General features: G+C 36.8%; 1 non-coding gene across 1 annotated transcript; it reads left to right on the plus strand.

Moving 5' to 3' along the window:
- The first annotated feature begins 4939 nt into the window (after positions 1 to 4939).
- LOC129468680 (U6 spliceosomal RNA) lies at positions 4940 to 5043 on the plus strand. Its single transcript, XR_008652761.1, has one exon. It is a non-coding gene; the product is annotated as a U6 spliceosomal RNA (small nuclear RNA).
- Positions 5044 to 23750: the final 18707 nt, after the last annotated feature.

The raw sequence follows: 23750 nt of genomic DNA on the forward strand, positions 1-23750 counted from the left end.
TCTTGATAGGTGGACAATGATGTGTACTCAATGGATAAATAAATGCATATGCAACATAGCAACACTAGCTCTCATTGAGGGGAAATATGACATATATAATGACTTTGTGATAACAAGAAATCCGAAAAGTATAATATAGATTTTTGGCCCTTAACATTGACTCAAGCTATAATCTACTATGTCATCTTAAATAAGCTACCTGGGGCTGGGTGCAGTGGATTACACCGGTAATCTCAGCATTTTGGAAGGTTGAGGCGGGCAGATCACGAGGTCAAGAGATAGAGACCATCCTGGCTAACACAGTGAAACCCTGTCTCTACTAAAAAATACAAAACATTAGCTGGGCGTGGTGGCAAGCACCCATAGTCCCAGCTACTCTGGAGGCTGAGGCAGGAGAATCGCTTGAACCTGGGAGGCAGAGGTTGCAGTGAGCAGAGATTGCACCACTGCACTCCAGCCTGGGCGACAGAGTGAGACTCTGTCTCAAAATAAATAAATAATAAATAAATAAATAAATAAATAAATAATAAGCTACTTGGTCTCCTTAAATCTGGAGTGTATATATAGAAATGATTCAGCCTGTTATAACTCAAGAGACTTATCATAGTTAGTACAGCTCCACTTCTGAGCTTAGCTCAATTCTGAGTACGTTTAGACAAATTATTTCACTTTTCTAATCATTGATTTTTATATTAAAAAATGAAGAGGTTTAACTAGATGACCTCTTAAGTTCTTTTTAGCTCTGAATTTTTTTAAACATAAAATTAAGAGCTCCTAGATCTGATAAACAACTTCAGCAAAGTTGCTGAATACAAAATCAATGCACACAAATCAGTAGAATTTCTATACACCGACACTGTCCAAGCTGAGAGGCACATCAAGAATGCAATTCTATTCACAATAGCCACAAAAAATAAAATTTCTGTGAGTACACCTAATCAGGGAAGTGAAATATCTCCACAATGATAATGACAAAACACTGCTGAAAGAATTCAGAGCTGACATAAACAAATGGAAAAACATTCCATGCTCAAGGATGGAAAGAGTTAATATTGTTAAAATGGCCATACTACCCAAAGCAATTTGTTTATAGATTCAATACTCTTCCTATCAAACTACCAATGATTATTCACAGAATTAGAAAAAAAACTATTATAAAATTCATATGGAACCAAAAGAACCCAGATAGACAAAGTACTCCTAAGGAAAAAGAACAAAGCCAGAGCCATCACATTACCCAACTTCAAATTATGTTATAAGGCTACTTTAACCAAAACAGCATAGTATTGGTACAAAACCAGACACGTAGACCAATGGAATAAGTTAAAGAATCAAGAAATAAAGCCACACACTTGCAACCATTTGATCTTCAGCAGAGTCAACAAAAACAAGCAATGGGGAAATGACACCCTATTCAATAATGGTGCTGGGATAACTGGCTAACCATATGCAGAAGATTGAAACTGGGCCCCTTCATTTAATTAAAAATCAATTCAAGATGAATTAAAAACTTAAATGCAAAACTTCAATCTATAAAAACTATCGAAGAAAACCTAGGAAATACCATTCTAGACATAGGCCTTGACAAATATTTTATGACAAAGACTCCAAAAGCAATTGCAACAACAACAAAAATTGACAAGTGGGACCTAATTAAACGAAAGCGCTTTTGGACAACAAAATAAACTATCACTAGAGTAAACAACCTACAGAATAGGAGAAAATATTTTCAAACTATGCATCCAACAGTGGTGTAATACACAGAATCTGTAAGGAACTTAAACAAATTAACAAAAACGAACAACCCTATTTTAAAATGGGCAAAAGATGTGAACAGACATTTCTTAAAGAAGAAACACAGGCAGACAGGGATAGAAAAAAAAGCTCAACATCATACATCATTAGAGAAATGCAAATTAAAACCACAATGAGATACCATCCAACACCAGTCAGATTGGGTACTATTAAAAAAAAAAAAAAAAGATGTTGGCAAGGTTGCAAGGAAAGGGGAATGCTTATACACTGCTGGTGGAAGTATAAATTAGTACAGCACTGTGTGAAGCAGTTTGAAGGTTTCTCGAAGAAAATATAACTACCATTTGACCCAGCAATCCCATTATTGAGTATATACCAAAAGTAAAATAAATCATTCTGCCATAAGGACACATGTATGCACATGTTCATTGCAGCACAATTCACAATGGCAAAGATATGAAATCAGTCTAAATACCCATCAATCATAGACTGGGTAAAGAAAATGTTGTACATATACACCAGAGAATACTATGCAGTCATAAAAAAGAATAAGATCATGTTTCTTGCAGCGAGATGGATGGAGCTGGAAGGTGTTATCCTAAGTAAATTAATGCAGGAACAGAAAACCAAATACCACATATTCCACTTACAAGTGGGAATTAAACATTGAGTACACATGGATACGTGGAAGGGAACAATAGACACCAGGACCTACTTGAGGGTAAAGGGTGAGGATCAGAAAACTACCTGTGTCTTACTGTGCTTATTACCTGAGTGACTACATAATCGGACACCAAAATCTGTGACACACAATTTACCCACGTAACAAACGTGCACATGTACCGCCTGAACCTAATCTAAAAGTTAGAAATATATATATATCTGCTATATGTACCAGAAGGTTTTTAAGTTACATGCAATTGATTAAATTCTAATTTATTAATAGAACGTATATTCTTTTACATTTAAATATAAACCATGATGTATAGTGTGATTTTGTTGATAACTTTTAAATCTATCTTAAGCATTTGTAGATGTTCAGTTTCAGGTATAAAGGACGGGCCTATCTGAGTCCTGTTCAAGACTTCTTTCATAGTCTTCTATTTATTAAGCTCTGAGTATGTTCTATGCATCATGCTTTCTGTATACCTAGTTGTTCCATGTCAAATTGATGTGTTTTTTTTTTAAATTAGGTGTCAAAAAATTGGACAAATTACAGAGCATCTGCAGTCTCTTTTCGTTTGTAGAAGTTTGAGGTTCACCTTCTATATGGTCTTTAGTCATCTGACTTTGTTTTATTTGATCTATATTACATACCCTAGGAAAGAGAATAGAGCCAACTTGCTAAATATTTTTATTTAGTACTCTCAGCAAGCCATTTGTAAGTATTCACTGTGTACCTACAATGTCCAGGTCACTATTGTAGGCTTTTGTATGCTGGATCTGAGATCCAGTTGTAAATTTTTTAGGAATTTTGTGATCTGGTTGTTTAACACAACCATTATTTAAACGTAAGTTATATAAACTTACAGTTAAATAAATTATATTAAAAATAAAATGGGGCCGGACGTAGTGGCTCACGCCTGTAATCCCAACACTTTGGGAGGCTGAAGCAAGTGGATCACGAGGGCAGGAGTTTGAGACCAGCCTGGCCAACATGGTGAAACCCTGTCTCTTCTAAAAATACAAAAATTAGTCGGGCGTGGTGGCAGGTGCCTGTAGTTCCAGCCACTCGGAAAGTTGAGGCAGGAGAATCGCTTGAAACCGGAGGGCGGAGGTCGCAGTGAGCCAAGATTGCACCACTGCACTCCAGACTGGGCAACAAGAGCGAAACTCTGCCTCAAAATATAAATAAATAAAATGAACAGATACTTAAAACTCATCACTTTTTAAACATTATATTACATGCATCATTTTACATGTTCTTTAGTAATTTACGTTATTGTGTCCATATGATAAAATGCCATACATGTGTACTGCTGGGCATCTTTTGTCAACTCTGTATTTATTGGCATCATACTGGTACCTTGAAATTGGCCAAGGAGAGGATATTAGCTCCACAGAAATCAGCAAATGCTACAAATCATTCCCCTTCCTCCCCTCCAGCTTATTTATAAACATTTATCAGCACATCACTGCTTCTAGGTGCTACTTAAAGTCAGAGTCAAGAAGTAGCTGTGGCGTTAAGGAAATCCGGTCTTCTATATAAACAGGGTCAAGGGGGATGATCAGGGCTTTGAATGCTCGTGCAGATTTATAATTAAAAGGTAATGGGCAAGATAATTAAAAGGTAACCAAGGGAAACATTATGTGCTTCGGGCTTAGTATTGTAATTATATTCAATACATACTTTACCAGCTAGAGTATAGTATAAAGCAGATTTTGCATATTCTGAGTGCAATGAAAATACATTGGCCAAAGCTTATAGTTGTTTAAATGAGCTTTGTTTAAAAGCAAATAGCTGCTATCTCTTATTAAAATATGTGTACACACACACACACGTGCGCACACAAATAGTTTTATAGAACATCTGAGGTTTAGTTGTAAAATCTGTCTCCCAACATTTATTTAGATAAGTTTGATACAAGTGTTTGGGCCAATTTACCTTTAATGCTCTTCAGTAAAGGCTTAGTAGCTATTAAATAACACTCTGGGATCGTAAATACTCCCTCATTTATGGGAATTGAAACCAGCATTTAATGAGGATCAACAATGTCCAGACAACCTGTTTGACAGTTAATATAGATGATTTCTTGCCTCCAGCACTTTATAAAGGGGAACGAATAGAAAAGAGAATTAATATATAGTTGACCCTTGAACAATGTGGAGAGTGAGGAGTGCTGACCCATGCACAGAAAGGTGGAGGGTGGGTGGAGGGAGGCGATTAGGAAAAATAACCAATAGGTATGAGGCTTCATATCTGGGTGATGACATAATCTGTACAACAAACTCTCATGACAGAAGTTTACCTATGTAAGAAACCTACACTTGTACCCCTGAACTTAAACAAAGGAAATCCAAGAATAACTTTTGACTTTTCCCGAATTTAACAAAAAAAATAGCCTACTGTTGACTGGAAGCCTTATCAATATACAGTCAACTAACACATATTTTTATGTCATATGTGTTACATACTATATTCTTATAATTATATAAGTTAGAGAAAAAATGTTAAGAAAATTATGTCATCACTTCAGGAACACACACACTAAAATGAGAATGATACAGAGATTAGCATGGTTCTTGCACAAGGATGAAAGACATATTCTTGAAACATTCCATAGTTTTGTATGCCTGTATCAGAATATCACATGGATCACTAAATAAGCACATCTATTATATGTGAATATAACATTAACAAAAAATTAAAAAGGAAGAGAAAATATATTTAGTGTTCATTAAGTGGAAGTGGATCATCATAAAGGTCTTCATCCTCATTATTTTCACATTGAGTAGCCTGAGGAGAAGGAAAAGGAGGGGTTGGTCTTGTTGTCTCAGGAGTGGCAGAGGCAGAAGAGAAGGAGGAGGTGGAAGGAGAGGCAGGCACCCTTGGTGTAAGTTTTATTTTAAAAAATCCACATATAAGTGGAGCTGTGCAGTTTAAACCTGCATTGTTCAAGGGTCAACTGAATACTGAAAACATACAAGACAGTGTTCATAGCCTGCCTTCAATCTAATGATATTATTTATTCTAATTTGATAGAAAGGCTCCAAAGTTTTGAGACTTTTACATGATAATATTTCAAATAATTTGTAGGGACAAGATTTTCAAAACACATCTGCATTTAACAGACTTTCATTTAACAGACTTTTCTTGGATGTTTGTTAGGCCAGCCCACTAAGTTCATAAGATACATAACCATCATGTTCTTCAGAGTTCAGTGTGAGCAGCCTGGAGTAGTCTAGGGGATAAATGACATCTTCAAGGGGCTGGGGGCAAGAGCAGCAAGGCAAATTAACCACAATAGAAACTATTGTGAATATTTTTTTGATCACTTGAAGTGATTTATTCTTTTAATCCTTTAAAGAAACCATGAGTAGACTCAGCCATCATAAATGAGATTGTTCTAGGTGCTGGAGTGACTAGACCATGAATTTCCATACCATTACAAGAAGTTTGAGTTTTTTTCTTCAGCATAGAGTATTCCAAACAAAGAGATAATATGATCAGATTCACAGTTTAGAAAGATCACTATGTTTTGTGTAAGTATAAGTTTGACAGGTAACTTTCTTATTTAAAGTGTGTTGTTCCTTCTCATATTTTTATGTGTTTATAAGAACTGAATGGATTTTATACGTGAAAAATCTAAATAGAGTGCCTGAGATACAGTAAGTCCTCAATAGAGAGTGGTTACTATTTTTTGCTTACTATTTCATGGGTTGTCCTCAGGCTAGCCTTCAACCTCATCTCTCGCTGCCCTTGTCTTGAACTTCAACATACTTGGAGTATTTTTCCACATATGTATCTCTTTCCTGAAGTGCTTCCATTTGCATAATTTGCCTAGTGAACTCCTAGTATATTTTCACAACAGCAGAGGCTGAAGAACAAGCAGAGGCTGGAAGAAGTTTGCTTCACTCACATTTTGAAAGTAGCAAGTGGAGGGGTTCAGGAAGGGATCCTCCAAAGAACTCACTTAAGAATCAACCAGAGAAATAGTAGGCTATAAATGACTATCACACCTGGAGTTCATGAGGTTTTATTATGGCAGGAAAAACTTGGATTTCCTTTACCTCTTTGTTTCTCACTTTTTAGCCCCAGAAGTGTCTGTTGTAGCCCCTAGCAATTTGAGGGGCAAGTAAGGGAGAAAAGAAAAAGATGAAATTCCTTTCTTTTTTTGTTCAGTTTAAGCTAAGGAAAGAGGCCTAAAACTGCTGAGTAGTTAAGTATAATTAATACCTGGAAGAGAATGACTTTTTAATAGAATTGAAATTGTGTTGACAGTTAAAAATGACCATGGAATCTATGTATTATCTGTGAGTAATCAGAAAATTTGCGGAGCTTCCTGAGATTTTTATACAGGGCAATTGAAGAATTTCCTTGCTGAATATATTGTTATAAGAAAAAAGAGAAATAAAATACTGTTGTATTTGTATTGTATTTTATCAATCCCACTTTTTCAAGGTCCTAAAAATACAAAGATTTTTGATTATGACACTCAGTGGGGTTTCTTTGCAACTGGGGAAAAATTGAAGAAAAGATGACAAATTCTTAGAGGTATAATGAGATGGTAAAATTTGAGACCTAAATTTTTTTCAAGTGATTATGTTTAAATAAAAAGGAAATACATAATTCATGTACAACTCACCAAGACTATATTAAAGATTAATCATAGAGGTCACAAACCAAAAATTCAGTGATTAGAACACTGAGAATAATGGAGAATTTGAAGCTATTTATCTTCTAGTGCATCTTATTACATAAACTTAGGACATCCACATTTTTAGCCTTTTTTTACCATGCCTCTGAGGTATGTTTTAGATCCTTTACAGGGTAGCCCCAGTAGAGGCTGCCACATTGCAATGTCATCTCTTGGGAAGCCAATCGCCTTTCTAATCCCACCCCTAAGCCAACCCCTACCCCATTATGAGAAAACTCAAACAGAACCTTCATTTCAACTACCCCGCAACTCAGTGCTCTTAGCCTTGCCTAAGACTTTTGGCTCTTGCTATGGCCTTTATTAGATGTATTTTCTCTCGCTGGTGAGACTTTATTCTTCAAGACTAAGTTTTTGATTCTCATATTACCTTGTTCTTACTTATGATATAGTCACTTATCACTTTGCATTATAACAGGGTCTATTTGCTTTTTTTCATAGACTGCTGTTTGCTTTGAGTAATAAAACATGGAGAAATGTTAAACATTTACAAGTTCCTTACACTCCCTAAGTGTCAGGAACTATTCTAGTTGCTTTACAAAACATGTAACCTTCAAAATGACCCTATAGCATGTATTATCATCTTTATTTTATAGATGAGTTAACCAGCTCTGTAAGTTAATTAACTTATCTGAGGGGATACAGCTGGTAAGGGTAGAAACTAAATCTTTTCTGAGTTAAAGCCTCTGCTCTTTTTATCATGTGACAACACAGGAAATTTTGAGTAAGAGTTTCTTTACTTTTGTGCCTGGACTTTGTACTTTCTGGATGTGGTCTCTGGATTGCTGTTTTCCTCTGTCGTGGAGTGTGTGTGTGTGTGTGTGCGAGTTTCACCATTTTCCTCTTTTGCTAATGATACTTCCTAGGTACTTTTCTAAAGATTTTACCATCCGTATGAGTGTGGAAGGGGATCACAGGTGAAATTCACCTTGAGGATTGCAGGGGGATAGTATCAGAGAGGAAGTAAAGGCTGCCATGTTATTCTGAGTGGACAGAGATCTGCCGCTATATTGACCAACCAACACAAAGATTGGACCTGTGATGGCATTGAGCAGACTCAAGGGGAGGACCTGTACATTTCAGCCTAAATCTGAATGGAAACAGGCACTGGACAGGTGGGGCTGTGTCTGGAGCTACCACAGAGGGCAAACCACCTGTCAGTTATCACGATGTTCATGTGAGAAGCAAAGCTCTGTGAACACGGGCATTGTTCTGTTGGTTGGTGAAAAAAGCAGCCTCCAATTCTTTCCACTAATCATAGTTAGCCATCCTTCCATGACCTGCGTGTAAGGAGAGAGTGGTAACTCTTCAGCCTGTAAACTTGAGAAGTCTCTCTCTCTCTGCAAACTATTTATTTCTTTTGCATAATGAGCCTTCGGCAACTGAATTTGGATTGGCTTCTTGGCTGAAGAATAGAGGTCTTCTTAAATGACTTATTTTGTACTCTGTTTTGCTGTCGGGAAAAATAAGTACTATCTTTTATCTCCACACTACCATATGTTTTAAAGGGACTTTCTACCTATAGCTACATGAAAATGTCATCACTGTCCATATTTCTGGTTAAGAAAACTAAGGCCCAGAGAAGTAACATGAACCCCAAAGTCTCAGACTACTATAGCAACAAAGCCAAGATGTAATCCTAGGTCTCTTGACATTTGAGTTAATGTTTATTTCATCACATATCTGTCAATGTTTTTAAAAAGCAAAAGAATAAAAAGCAAAGAAATAGTAAAAAGAATCATTCTGGTTGATTTTTTGACAAGTTGTATACCCTGTGGAGTTATTAAGTGGAAGTTCAGCATCTGGGTTATTTTTGATCACCTGATGGCTCCAGGGACAAAGGCTTGAGCAGCTCAGAATGAAATTGGCTAGGGGAACAGTATCTCTTCTGACACAAATCACAGCTTTGAACATTTCCAGCATTTACCTACATCAGGCATGCGCATGAAAGACTCCAAGAAGTCATGTATGAAAGCTGGTATTTTTAAAGCCCCTTTCGAATATTTGTAAAACTTGATGACATTAAAGGACAGTGCTCTTCAAATTAAAAAAATAATGCTGAAAAGGAGTTGGAAGTGCGTTTTACTCAAGGTAATAAGAATCCATTAAAAATCTTTTTTTTTTTTTCTTTTGAGGCAGAGTCCCACTTCATAGCCCAGGCTAGATTGCAGTGGCACGATCTTGGCTCACTGCTACCTCCACCTCCCGGGTCCAAGAAATTCTTCTCTCCCAGATTCCTTAGTAGCTGCGACTACAGGCCTGTGTCACCATGCCCAGATAATTTTTTTTGTATTTTTAGTAGAGACGGGGTTTCACCATATTGGTCAGGCTGGTCTCAAACTCCTGACCTCAGGTGATCCACCCGCTTAAAAATGTTTTTAAGAATTTTCTCAGCCTGCCTATTATGCTAGTGTTCATTCATTCAGTTTCCAGTGAAGCTCTGGAAGTTGTCACTTTACAAATCCACACACTGGAATCTTTAGCCTTCTGTTCTTCAGTTGATATTCAAACCAGCAGTGGGAGTTTCTCCAGGAGGTAGATGTGTTATTTGTGAATATAAGTGTTCTTAAGATCCCCAGTCTTCAGAGGCCACCTTTCTGAATTTGTAGCTATGCACTCTAAGTTTTTCCTTTATGTGATGGGAAGGGGCCCTATCTTTGACTGAATTATCTTTCCTTACCATTTCTGAAATCACCAGTGTTTCCATATCACCAAAGTCAGATTTCTGGCATGGTTACCATATGCTATGAGTGCTCTCTCTTCTACAATTAAATAATCAGATAACTAACAAAAATATAAAATACAGGCTTTGTATTGCTGAGTTTCATGACTTACTTGCTTAGATGTTTCCTTCCCGAGTTGGCTTGAATCTTCCCTATTGCTAGTGATCTCCATAACATTGTATGCTTTCCTTTGCACTCTGATAGAGCAGGACATTGCCATCTTGGACAAGCACTGCAATTCCAAAGTCCTACTTGATCAAAAACTGCCTAAATCCAAAGGGCATCAGCCTAATGGCTAAGGTCAGCATGACCGTAAACCACAAATGACATCTCCAACCAGATACATTCCCACCATAAAATAAACCCCTCCTTGACCTGAGACATGCCAGCCCTGAGATAACCACCACCACCACTGGCCAGAGAGATGTCAGCTCCAGGATAACCTCCCCTCCGACCAGAGATATTCCAATCCTGCCATAAACTTCTCCCCCAAATAGAAACATTCCAAGCATGTGATAAGCTCTCTCACCAATAAATACTCTTAGTCTGTAAGAGAGAATGGTCCTGACCAAAATCGGCCAGAAGGCCCTCTCAGGTTTATTCTCCAAAATAAATCTGTCTTTCACTGTTGAGCTGCTTTTCATGTTTCTTTCCTCTTTCTTTAACTGTTACACACTCTAGTAGAGATTACTTCCATTTTTATTTTTTTACATTAATTTTAATCTGATTGTTAATTTTTATGCTATTTATACCTGTCGTAGGCAAATATAGGAAATCTTATTATTGTCAGTTTGAAAAACCTTGAGATTTGGAAATACATCATCAGTTTGCTGAGACATACCTATCAATTGCAGTTCTCCCAGGCTTGATTGGATTTTTCTTGCTCATGCTACAGTTTTGGGCTGCATCCCAAGAGCCTCTGATTTCATCAGACTTTTTTTCCCAATCTTGAATTAATTTTACATTCTGACTTTTTCCCCATAATGCTTCTCTAAATATCTTGGCAGTCACTAGTTTTAATCAAGATTTTTTCTGTTAATCTCTGTTCTATGGCTCTGTATCAGTCAGGATCCAATAAAGATAAAGAAACTACACAGCAATTGAAAGAGATAATTTGAAGATAAAGGATTATTCCATCCTGGCTAACATGGGGAAACCCTGTCTCTACTAAAAATACAAGAATTAGCCAGACATGGTGGCACATGCCTGTAGTCCCAGCTACTCAGGAAGCTGAGGCAGGAGAATCACTTGAACCTGGGAGGTGGAGGTTGTAGTGAGCTGAGATCATGCCACTGCACCCCAGCCTGGGTGCAAAGACAGACTCCATCAAAAAAAAAAAAAAAAGATAAAGGATTATTATTGATGACTATAAGGAGAATAACTTCACAGAATTAAAGAGAACTTTAAGATATTTTACACTTGATGGGAAAAACATGGAAAGAACAAACTTGGAGTGAGCAGTTCCTCTCCAAAACTAGGATTCAGATGTAATTGGACAAAGCATAGTTACAGCTCCTTGCATAGTTCAGAAATTCCCTGAATTACTCTGGGCCAAAGCCCGTCAATAGTCAATATTAAGGCAGGAAACATCCCTCCTTGGTGGGATACACCAAGGCTTGGGATCTAACTGCTGGGGTGCTTGCAAGGCTCACTGAAAACCTTCACATGGGGAGCCATTTAAACTTAATGAAAAAAGTTGCTACTGGACAGTTTGTTTCCTGTAATGCATCATGCTTCGTTATAGCCCTGGTTCTTAATAATACTCTGTATAGGAGTCAAAGAGGGCTGGTCCTATTCATATTTCTTCTTGTTTCATTTTGAACCATTTTGTGAATTGTGAATAATTTGAAAAAAGAGGAAAATATGCTGTGAAGAGTGTCTGTTTCATTCATTCAAAGTAGCTGGAAACAATTTAAGCAAAGATTTGACCTTCTGAGAGCAATAAAACACATATATTCAATCATTTCAGTTTGTCCCATGAGAATCTGTCACAGTCAGCTAACCAAGAACATTTACTTTTTGTAGACCTGTATAAAGAATTGTTCTTGATGCTGTTGAGGACAAAGGAGAAGTAAAAACATCATTAAATCAACAAATTCATCAAAACCTATCAGTCTCCAGAGCCTGTACTCTTCCCTAAGGTGTGAGTTTGGAATGATTCTTTAGTCACCTTGCATTAGGGCAGGTAGATGAAGTCTCTCTTTCCCTTTCTGCTCCACCTCAGGATATTCCAAATCTTTATTTACCCTTTACTTCCTCTTATGGCAGAGGAGGTACTGCCACCACAGAATTTTATCAAATGTTGGAGCTTGATAAATGTTGGATTCAAAATCATCACTGGCAAGCAGCTAACTGTTTTGTGATGGAAAAATCAATCTGCATCTCTGAATTGTGACATGGGAGAATTATATGTAATTCTCTGGTGACTGTTAGAGTTCTATATTATAAAAAGTATTCTTTATTTCATAAGCTAATGCCTACCAGAAACCTCATGATAATCTTCAAATACAGCATAAAGAAGAGGGTTGGGATAAATGGATCTGTTTAATGCATGTGATTGAAAAGTTTCTGTTTCTCCATTAAGTGATACAATATTAGCTGTAATCTGACACTGAACTCATTATATTTCACATCTTGCAACTACCAAAAAATGCCAAAATAAAAGGTATAGATAAAAGTCAAATCAATAAAGTAAAATGCAGTTATAAAAATACTCAAATCTAAATGATGGTGGAAAAAAGAATAGAGGAAGAAAATTACAAATGACTAATAATAAACTGAAATACTTAAGTTCAACCATATCAAATAGATTAATATTCCACAGAGAAAACACTTACATAAAGAAAACTCAAGGCCTAGAAGTTTTAATGGGTGGATTTTATAAAACATCTTAGGAAGAAAGAATCGGCATTCTTTGTCTACAGAAAACATTTCAGGAAATGGAGGGGTGGGATGCAGTGCCATCCATGTGTTGTCCCAGCTACTTGGGAAGCTGAGGCAGGGGAATCACTTGAGCCCAGGAGATTGAGATTTAGTACTCTATGATGGTGCAGCTGCACTCCCACCCCTCCACCATCTGAAAAGAAAAGAAAAGAAAGAAGAAAGGAAAGGAAAAAGAAGAAAAGAAAAAAAAGAAAAGAAAGAAAAAAGGAAAATGAAAAAGAAGAAAAGAGAAAGAAAAACACTCTGACTCATTTTAAGAGGCCAACCTCACTCTGATAATAAAACCTGACACAGACATTATAAAACAAAAGGAAGTAAAGGAAAACAAAAGGCAAACACTTCTCATGAACACATATTTAAAAATCCAAGAAAATACTAAATCAAAGTAATCAATATATAAAGCAGATAAATCAAGATCAGAAAGGGTTTATTACAAAAATACAGGCCTGATTTAAATTTGGAGAGATAATGAGTTTAGTTCGTAATATTAGCAGAGTAGAAGGAAAACCAGTATGAGTATCTCAATAGATACAGAAAAAACTATTTAAAAAAGCTCAACATTCATTCCTGATAAAACTTCTTAGCAAAATAGGAATAAAGGGGAAATTCCTCAGTCTAATAAAGAGCATCTATGAAAAAGCTTATGGCTAACATCATACTTAATAAAGATTCTGTTTAGACTTAAAGGTAATATTCCTTCCTATTACTTTTCCTTGATCTGATGCCTTTTCACTAAATGCTCTCTTTTCCTAAAGTATTATCTCCCGAGAGTGGCTTATCCATGTTGTCTCTATATTTTTATTATTTTCTCTCTTCTCAATTCCTTGTAATCTAATCTCTTCAACCATCAACTAATGCCAAAGGTCTCAAGTGTTTCAAAGCAATTTCCTTTCTCTTTTTCCTTTCTCAAACTGTTCACAGCACTCACTCTCTCATTCTTGGGGCTCCCTAAGTATTAGCTGTTCCTTCTCAGTTTCCTTCTAGGTCTGGGATGACCCACGCAGCTCCTGACGTATTATTCTTATAAATTCTTGTCATAATTCCATGTATTTGCCATGATATTTTTTCTAAACTACAGGGAGGGGAAGTTCAATAAGATCAAATTGTATCAGCTAGTTTAAATTGTGGTGGTTTGACATCAGAAACCAGGAGATGACAGAATTTCTGTTGCTTTCAATCTGTCCAATTCTTTTCATCTTCCTAGCGAAGCTCCTGTCATCGAGATCAATTGCCTTTCAACTTGCATTTGGACACATAACTCTGGTTTCTTTCAGTCCAGCATGCACAGTTCAGAGAGCTCTGCTCAAATCACAAATCTTATTAGTTTTCTTCCCCCTCCTCCCATGTTTCTGCTTACACTTAAATGCCTTCCATGACACTTCAAATAAAGAACAAACTCCTCAGTATGAAAAACTTAGTGTGCCCACTAGGGCCCTAAGTATGATTCCAGCTTCAGTTGTAACCGTACAGCCCTCTTATCTCTCTGCTCCAGCAGTCTAAGCCGTCCGTCTCCTCCCCTTCTTGTCACTCGGGCTTTGCAGTTAATGTCTTTCTATCTGAGAGCTCCTCTTTCCCCCTTTTACGTAAGCTCTAATCATGCTTCTGATTCAGCACAAATCTTATTCTCTCTAGAAACACTTCCACGACCTTTGTGCCTAGGTCAAATCTTCTATCAATCAAGTATTCTCACAGGACCTTGACCTCTCCTGTATAGCACTTACCGGCATTGCAGTTTTACCTTGCATTTATGGTGTAATTATCTAATTATTCTGTCTCTGCCAACAGACCATTTTACTTCAATAGTTCAACAGCCATAGGTATGTTTACTTTTCATCATATGCTTGACAATATAGTATTTATATATAATATATTAATATATAATATGTGTATCAGTACACATCAATATATATGTGTGTATCAGTATATATTAAGATACATGAGTATACATAATATGCATATTATATGATTATAATATGCATATATGTATATATAGTATACAATATGTATAATATACACATTACTTTTATATGTATATACAACATACAATATATTATGTATATTGTATATAATTATAATAGGTATAATATATATGTAACATATATAATATGTATATAATATAATATATATATATGAGTTTGCAGATACACATACAGACACCTGGCTAGGCAGATAGTCCTTGTATATATAAGGGCTATCTATTTACCTGTTCATTTGTCAATATTTCAGCCCTTCTTTAGGCCTTCTTCTTGATGACTCTGACTTCAAGGTTTGTGGGCTCAACTGGCTTTCACCAGTTCCCATATTGCTTAGTTACCTTGGCTGTCTGTTACTGTTGATTAATGACAACATCAACCTGTGCTTGTTGCCTGCTGCAATCTGGATCCTCCCACCTAAGGCACTTTGAGCTTTTATCAATTCATTTCTTACCTTCAAAGCAACATTTTGTTTGCTTTTTAAGTGTTTGTTCTACATATTTAGAATTCTAAGGGGGTTTGCAGGTGGGACACACCCAGAGCTACCCTTTTAGCTCTTCTCTTCAACACATTTCCTGTGCCCTGCCTTCTTCGGAGCCTGGCCTCCCTGACTGTCCAGTATCTTGGGATGAGTTCCCTGTTGCCTCACTCGCAGTTGCAGCATGAATGAACTCATACTCTGCAAGGCACTGTCTCAGCTCAGATGAGGGAATCTAAACCCATATTGCCAAAATCTCATCAGTTCAGCACATGCATCTCGCATCTCTAATTAAGGTGAAGCTCTCAGGACTGGCACGAGCATTCTAGAGTTTTGGGGGCTTAGTGAGTGGAAAGCAAGTCGTAGAGAGTTGATGTCAATGACCGATGACAAAACACTTAAGAGCAGTTAACGAACTCGAACTGCAAAGGCTTTCTTAGGTAATATTTTATTTTGTTAGTAGATATTTTAATTAGAATACATTTAAAATGTTAACATTTAATTATTTAATTATAATACCGATTGAATATGATAATGAAATGCTCTGGGAATTTTCTTTTTTTTTTTTGATACCTCCATCAGTAGGCTACCCATAATGATTAAAATAAAAAACAAAAATTAAAATACGAAAGAAAACAGGCTGGACAATATGTGATGGCCATGTCTGAATCACAGAAGCCCAACAGTGTATTCCAGCTGTGCTTCTATTTAGAGTTCTCTTATAGAAATAGAAACAGTTAAAGGATTCTGTAAGACTCTGCCAATTACATAGAATATTATCTTGAGAAAGTGCTTAACTTTTGTGCTTCAGTTTTCTCATCTACTACTCTTTTTTTTTAAATGAGACTACAACAGAACTACCATACAGGGGTGCTCTGAGAAATAAAGGAGTTCCCATATGTAAAGTGTTTAGAACGATTCCTGCTATTTTCCTGGTCTTTTTCCTTCCTGTCTGGCATTCCCCACCAGGGCATCAGACTCATCAAATATGTTCATTTTGGATCACCTCTGACCCTGGCAGGGGGCCTTCATATATGCAACGAATTGTCCTTGAAGAAAATGTGCACAAATGATCAATTAGAGGATTTGCAATGGATCTTCCCCGCTGTGGACATGAGGCTGTATTCTATCTTTAGTCGGAGCATATGCTGTGCATCTCACAGGCTTTCATTAGTGCTTTCCAAACCCCAGATGCCCAAGAAATATTCAGGCAATGGGTTCCTTTTCTTTCTTGGGTTATCAAAAAAATATGCTATAGTGAGAGAGCACTGGACAGGGAGCAGGTAGATATGGCTCATCCACTTTGTCTTCAATCTTTACTCTTTCAGAGCTTCATTCCTTCTGCAAAACTAGGAATCCAATCATAGGTTTGCAGAAAGGTTTCGAATACAAAATATGATCATTATATAAATGCACTTTGAAAGTAGTGAAGTTTTGTATAACTTTTAAAGCTATTGATGATGATTGTTAACACCATTAACTGTTATTACAGTAAGTAGCAGAGGGTGCTCAGTATAGAATGGGTAAAATGTATTGTGCTACTTACTGTAATAATAACAACTTCTCATCACACTCTGCCTCCTTTCTTGAAGAAGATCCAACTTGCAGGATCTTCTTCAAGATCGGGGGCAGAGTGTAAAGGGAAGTTGTTAGTTTTCTATTCAAATTATCCTACACCAGCCCTAGAGCATGGCCAAGAGAAAGCACATGGACTGATGTGTCATGATCCTTCCAGGAAAGACAGACACTGAAATAAGTATTCACTGTTCAGTCTCTGGAAGTGATTCTGACCAACTATTCCCGGATAAAAAATAAACTGGATATTGGGGCCTGAAGGACCCACAGAATTTGAGGATGCAAAACATTTTTCAGATCTTAAGGGCTAAACAAACCTATTACATGGGTTTCAGATGAGATAAATTTTGAGGCCCTTTCAACTCATGTATTCTTGGATGTCACGAGTTTTAACCTGTGAAATAATAACAAAAACCACACTGACCATAACCACAAACACCACCACTGTAACAACTACCTTCATATAGTACTTAATTATGTACCAGACACTATTTTAATTGCTTTACATATATTATCTCCTTAACTGATATAGCAATACTATGAGGGAGTTACTATTAGTATCTCATTTTATAAATAAGACAATTAATCCACAGAAAAGCTAAAAACCTTGCTGGAGGACCAGAGTCATCAGCAGCAGAACCAGGGTTTGAAGGTAGGTGGTCTGCCTCAGAGTCACCATCTTAATTGTCACTTTCCTGTTTGAAGTCAGAAAACAGAATCTTTCTCATATGCTTTGGAGCTGTGTCCCCACCCAAATCTCATGGAGAATTGGAATCTCCAGTGTTGGAGGTGGGGCTTGGTGGGAGGTGACTGGATCATGGAGTTGGATCCTTCATGAATGGCTTAGCACCATCCCCTTGGTGCTATCTCATGATGGAGCTCTCATTGAGATCTGGTTGTTTAAAAGTATGTAAACACTTTTAAACCTTGGTCCTGCTCCTGCCACATAAAATGCCTGCTCCCTGTTTGCCTTCTGCCATGAATGAAAGCTCCCTGAGACCTCCCCCAAAGCAGATACGGTTATGCTTCCTGTACAGCTGGTGGAACGTGAGCCAATTAAGCCTCTTTTTCTTTTTTATAGATTATTCTTTCTCAGGTATTTCTTTATAGCAATGGTGAAAATGGACTAATACACTTTCCATCAAAACTAACTCCATCCTCTCCCTTAACTACTTCCCCCACAAAGCAGACATAGGTTAAATCATCTTCAGAAAAAGGGCATTTATCTGAGAACATATTGCTTTTTATACTTGATGCTATCACAATATCCCATAACGTGTATTCTTCTAAATAAGCAAGTTCATTCATTCCTTCAACAGTTAGTGAGCATTGACTGTCTTGATTACAGAGTTGGGAAGAGAGGAGTAAGACATGCAGATGTTCCTCATGTACTCACAATGTATAGTGATAGAAAGAAAAATATATAATCATAGTAAGAAATTAGAAGTGCTACAGAAAAGGTAGGTTTACAGTGTTACAAAGACACAAAGTCCAGTGTACCCTCTTCTGTACCCACAAAGTTCACAATACTTCATTAGTAAGATCAATTATAAACTAACTCAAAAAGACCTAGACAACTCAAAAGCATTTTTCCCTTTGAGAAGTTTCTTTACTATAAATAGCTGCATCTCTGAGGTGACAAACTAGCTTTGGAATGTGGCACTTTGATGTCCAAATAGTGATATTTTGTAGAAAAATTTCAAAAAATATTTTCTAAAAGAGGCATTTTCCCAATGAGACCAGCCAAAGATAATAAAAAGAAAAGATATTGCATGCTGCATTTGTAACTTAACATGAGGTTGACGTACTCTAGACCCCATGACTGCTGTGAGGAAATGAGGTCATAAACCTCTGAGGGGTCTTATTGGAATGAAATAAGTATCTTTCTATTTTACTTTATTTTCATTTTTTAGTACTTCTCCACCAACCTTTAAAATTAATGCTTTAATTAATTGATGTATTTATTTATACATTCATTCAGAACATAGTTATAAATGTCATTCTGTAATATTCTGTAATGTATATGACCATTTAGTTAGTACAGGTAGAAAGAGAGACTGGGCAGAATCCTGACAGCTTCCCAGGGAATTGAACAGACTCATATCTGATTCTGAAGTTTTTTTTTTAGACAAGGAAAATGCAAAAAGGGTGAAAAATGTCACAATTATCAGACAAAATGTAAAAGTCTGAGTAGGATTCTTGGGGTGCAAGTGGGAGGAAAAAGACTCTGGGGCTTTGGCAAGACATGGGAGGCGGCCTCTCAGAGACCTTTACTTTCTTCACAGGTCTCTCTGGAAATGAGAATCCTGTCTTTATCCTAGAAGTGTATGAATATTCTAGCTTAGTCTAATAAAGCACTAAGGGACTTATCCAACTGTCTGGCCTCAATCACAGAAAGCTCTGGCCAGATATTTGATCTTCTGGACATTATTTTGGTTATAATGCAGTTGGACATACAGCACCTTCAGTTGCAAGAAAATATGGAGGAAGGACATCTTTTTATTGACAGTGAAATTACACATGAGACCTGGGTAGGCCACAAGTTGGCTCTTGGAGTTCATTACCTCCTTCAAATATCCACATTTCAGTTGAGGACCCAAGAGCCCATTCTTCAATTCCTTGCTCTTGGCCATGAAGCTTTCAAATTCCAGGCTTAAAACTCATTCTGGGATTTGCACAGATTAAGTACTAAATATAATAGTATGCGTATAAAAATAAGAGTATAAGTTTACTTAAGATTCCCAATTTCCTTTAGAAGAATAAATAAATGGCAGTATTATTTCAATATCACCTCTCAACAGTAATGTGTTTTTTGATTAACCACTTCTAAAGTTAATATATTATGTGACATGGTAATTAGTGACTTTGCTTGGTGCTTAATACATAACTTTTTATTTTAAAAAATTGCAAGTGATTCTTTTATTCCTTTTATGGAATTAAACAATGTAAAGTTTTTTATTCCTTCAAATACTTTCTTCTTTCTAATTGAGGAATTTCTGCTACTCGACTCCTCCTCATCCCTTTTCTCAAGCTGCTATTTTCACAATTGGAGTGGGGAGAGAGATTAGTGTTCTGAAATCCTGCACCCACAACTTGTTCATACACAATTTAGCAAGCAGAAGGAAAAATCGAATGATCTAAGGTTTACAATCTGGGAGCCTGAACACTCTAAGCTGAGGCCTCTAAATTGTACAGGTCCTCCTTTATTACTTATAATACCTTGGCAGGAATGGGGAACACAATGATACATTTTAAGGCATAGGGCCTTCTCCAGTGAAAGTTCTGGAGATCCATAAAAGAAGTGCTTGTCTTATCTAGCATTAGAGTGAACTGAAAGTCTACCTTGATATTCCATGTCATCAGCAGTGTAGCCCAGTGACTACTGAAAACCATGTGTACAGGAAAGTGTCACGGAATTTGACCTCTTCATTCCATCCTCATTCTCATTTTCTTCATTCAAGATTTTTCATTTATTTTCTAGGTTGTAAAACATCCAATTTCTCCTACTGTCTTCATTATCACTCTCCCCCACTTACCTTCCATATTGCTATCAAATATTTTGAACGTTAATTTTGTGTTCTGAACTTTACTAAAGTTATTTATCAGGTCTGGGAGCCTTTCGGCAGTCTTTAGGGTTGTCTAGGTATAAAATCGTATCATCAGCGAATAATTTGATTTTCCCTTTTCCTATTTGGAAGCCTTCTAATTCCTTCTCTTGCCTACTCGCTCTGCCTATCACATCCAGTACCATGTTGAGTGGTGAGAGTGGGCACCTTTGTCTTGTTCTAGTTCTTAGGGGGAATGCTTCCAACTTTTGCCCATTCAGTATGATGTTGGCTGTGGGTTTGTCATAGATGTCTCTTTTTCTTGAGGTATGTTCCTTTGGTTCTTAGTTTGTTAAGAGTTTTTAACACGAAGAGATGCTGAATTTTATCTGAAGATTTTTCTGCCTCTATTGAAATGATCATATGGTTTTTGTTCATAATTCTGTTTACATGGTGAATCACATTTACTGATTTGCATACGTTGAACCAAATTTGCCTCCCAGGAATAAAGTCTACTTGATCATGGTGAATTAACTTTATGATATGCTGCTGGATTCAGTTGGCTAGTATCTTGTTGAGGACATTTGTATCTATGTTCATCAGGAATATTGGCCCGTGGTTTTCTTTTTTTGTTGTATTTTTGCCAGATTTTGGTATTGGGATAATATTGTTTTCATAAAAGGAGTAGGGAGGAATCCCTCCTCCTCGATTTTTTGGGAATAATTTCAGTAGGATTACTACCATCTCTTCTTTGTATATCTGGTAGAATTCGGCTGTGAATCCATTTGGTCTAGGGATTTTTTTTTTAATTGGTTGGTTTATTTTTATTACTGATTCAATTTTGGAACTCGTTATTCATCTGTTCAGGGTTTCAATTTCTTCCTGAGTCAATCTTGGGACATTGTTTCCAGGAGTTTATCCATTTCTTCTAAATTTTCTAGTTCGTGTGCATGGAGGTGCTCATTATAGTCTCTGAGGATGTTTTGTAATTTTGTGGGATCAATTGCAATGTTTGTCATTTCTAATTGTGTTTACTCGTATTGCTATCAAGTATTTTGAAATTACCGTCTTCATGATTCTCTCCCCTTCTTACAGCCCTTGGATGGTTGTTTATTATCTTCACAATAATGTTCCAACACCTTAACATAATATGCTACAATATTTATGTTTTATGTCCTAATGAGTTTATCTTACCATGTCCCTTTTAGCATTTTGAATTCTAGCCATATGGAGGTAGATTGCAAACATTCCAGGATCTTCTGGTCTTTGTGTTTTACATATGTCATATCCTAGTTACTAAAAAATCTTTAGTCCCCTTTTCCTTTACCTAAAACTTAAGGACCTTACGAAAATTTCATTTTGCATGTCTTTTTAGTTTGCTTAGCTTTCCACTTGGTTCTCATACCTGTCTGTGGAAGCCTACATCCTAGCATCTATCACACCATGTGATACTACTTTGTCAATATTTATATCTTCTCTACTAACATATAAACTCTTTGAGAGTAGGAACTGTGCTTTATTTATGTTGTTCTCTAGTATTTCACACAGTAACTAGCACACTGAAAGCAGTCAATAAAGGTTTGTTGAATGATTGAATGAATTACTGAATGAACCAATTAATAAAACAGCTGTTTTCCAATGTGAAAAAAAAAAAACTGGGTTAGATAATAGCACTTTAATGCAATACTTCCCATCTTGGAAGCCTTGAATGCCAAGATGATGAGTTTAGGTTAATTTAGTATTCGGCAGGAAAGCATGACATGTATTGAGAAGAAGCATGTTTTAAAGGATCTGCCTTTCTAGAGGATTAATCTGTCAGGTTTGGCAAGTTGGAACAAAGGGGCAGACAACCAATTATGAGTGTATGAGAAACAGAATTGACCTTCTATGGAAAACGTTTGTAGTATCACTTAAGTTCAAACACATGACAGAGGCTACTTTTTTCATTCCATTTAGTTAATTAATTTATGTGTTTATTGATTGAGACATGGTCTCACTGTGACCCAGACTAGAGTGAAGCTTTCACTCATTTTAAGCTCTCTGTTATGAGCTCAAAGGAGGACTTCTCCAGCTTCATCTCTGTACTTCTTTGAATACCCACAGAATGATTAAGTAATTTGTTCAAGGGCATACAGCAACTATCAGTAACAGAGGCAAAACATGAATCAGAGTTTGCTGTCTCTCAGGCAAGACTGGTCAATCCTCTGTTTTTTAAAAAAAGTTGTAATTTTTCCATTTAACTTAAACTGCTGAATTCTCATATTCCCGAAATGTTCTTTTGTGTGTGTGTGTGTGTGTGTGTGTGTGTGTGTAAGCTGGTTCAGGTTGAGTTTCTGTGTTTTTTTTTTTTTTCTTATTGTACTTTAAGTTTTAGGGTACATGTGCACAACGTGCAGGCTTATTACATATGTATACATGTGCCATGTTGGTGTGCTGCACCCACTAACTCGTCATTTAGCATTAGGTATATCTCCTAATGCTATCCCTCCCCCTCTCCCCCCATCCCACAACAGTCCCCGGAGTGTGATGTTCCCCTTCCTGTGTCCATGTGTTCTCATTGTTCAATTCCCACCTATGAGTGAGAACATGCAGTGTTTGGTTTTTTGTCCTTGTGATAGTTTACTGAGAATGATGATTTCCAGTTTCATCCATGTCCCTACAAAGGACATGAACTCATCATTTTTATGGCTGCATAGTATTCCATGGTGTATATGTGCCACATTTTCTTAATCTAGTCTATCGTTATTGGACATTTGGGTTGGTTCCAAGTCTTTGCTATTGTGAATAGTGCCGCAATAAACATACGTGTGCATGTGTCTTTATAGCAGCATGATTTATAATCCTTTGGGTATATACTCAGGGATGGGATGGCTGGGTCAAATGGTATTTCTAGTTCTAGATCCCTGAGGAATTGCCACACCGACTTCCACAAAGGTTGAACTAGTTTACAGTCCCACCAACAGTGTAAAAGTGTTCCTATTTCTCCACATCCTCTCCAGCACCTGTTGTTTCCTGACTTTTTGATGATCACCATTCTAACTGGTGTGAGATGGTATCTCATTGTGGTTTCGATTTGCATTTCTCTGATGGCAAGTGATGATGAGCATTTTTTCATGTGTTTTTTGGCTGCATAAATATCTTCTTTTGAGAAGTGTCTGTTCATGTCCCTCGCCCACTTTTTGATGGGGTTGTTTGTTTTTTTCTTGTAAATTTGTTTGAGTTCATTGTAGATTCTGGATATTAGCCCTTTGTCAGATGAGTAGGTTGTGAAAATTTTCTCCCATTTTGTAGGTTGCCTATTCATTCTGATGGTAGTTTCTTTTGCTGTACAGAAGCTCTTTAGTTTAATTAGATCCCATTTGTCAATTCTGGCTTGTGTTGCC

This window comes from Symphalangus syndactylus, chromosome 18, assembly GCF_028878055.3.
Source record: "Symphalangus syndactylus isolate Jambi chromosome 18, NHGRI_mSymSyn1-v2.1_pri, whole genome shotgun sequence".
Lineage (NCBI taxonomy): Eukaryota > Metazoa > Chordata > Mammalia > Primates > Hylobatidae > Symphalangus > Symphalangus syndactylus.